Source organism: Penaeus monodon, chromosome 28 (assembly GCF_015228065.2).
Source record: "Penaeus monodon isolate SGIC_2016 chromosome 28, NSTDA_Pmon_1, whole genome shotgun sequence".
In the NCBI taxonomy this organism is placed as follows: domain Eukaryota; kingdom Metazoa; phylum Arthropoda; class Malacostraca; order Decapoda; family Penaeidae; genus Penaeus; species Penaeus monodon.
This window is the reverse complement of record NC_051413.1, coordinates 36889190-36890073: the sequence shown is the minus strand read 5'-3', so window position 1 is coordinate 36890073 and position 884 is coordinate 36889190.

Here is an 884-nt window from a genome sequence, read left to right as displayed (position 1 = left end):
TAATCTGACTTTAGTGGGTTATTGTTCGTTTGTATTTTATGATTTCTTTGACAGTGATAATGAAGAAAAGGTGATTTTGTATATTCATTTTCTATCAAGAATAGTTTTAGGAATATCAACCGAAAATTGAGGTTGGAGGAAGAATTGTGAATGTGAGAATAGATGGTTTAAAGAAAAGGCTTTAAAATACCAAATGCAAAAGGAAGGAAAAATATATATATGTAAAAAAAAGTAATTTTATTGTGTTTTTATTAAAAAGGTCTGTGAATTTAGTGTCATTTTTATGTGAATTTAGTACATAACTTCGTGGTTTTTAAAGATAATGTCATTGTAATATCGAATAACACAATACATGTGCGAGCATCGTTTTCCATTATCTGAATTCAGTTTATTGGATAGAATAATGAAAATTATAAAAACGATAATGAAAAAGGCAAAAAAAAAATATATATATTACTATCAATAATATAATTTATGGCGATGATTAGCGATTTGAAGTAGATGCATTTCGTTTAATCGGATACTTAATAAGTAATCAATAATGTTTTATGATATGGTAACGCAATGTATAGCCAATTATAGAAATTGGATGAGAAATTTGCTCACTATAGCCTAAAAATACAACATTCCAGATATCAAAATTCAAAATATTGGGGACAAAACTAAAATGCTATAATAAATAAATAAAACCCATAAACATTAAGTAAAAAACAAAGAGAACAATGTGGGTTAAGGAAAGGAAGAGCGAAAGAGAATAAGAGAGAGAGAATCAAGCGAGCGAGCGCGAGGCGGCGGGAGAGGCGAGGCAGCGCGACGCACCCCTAGCAGCGACATGGGGACACTGGTGACATCGGAGACACGAGGCGACATTCTAGTCTTTATCC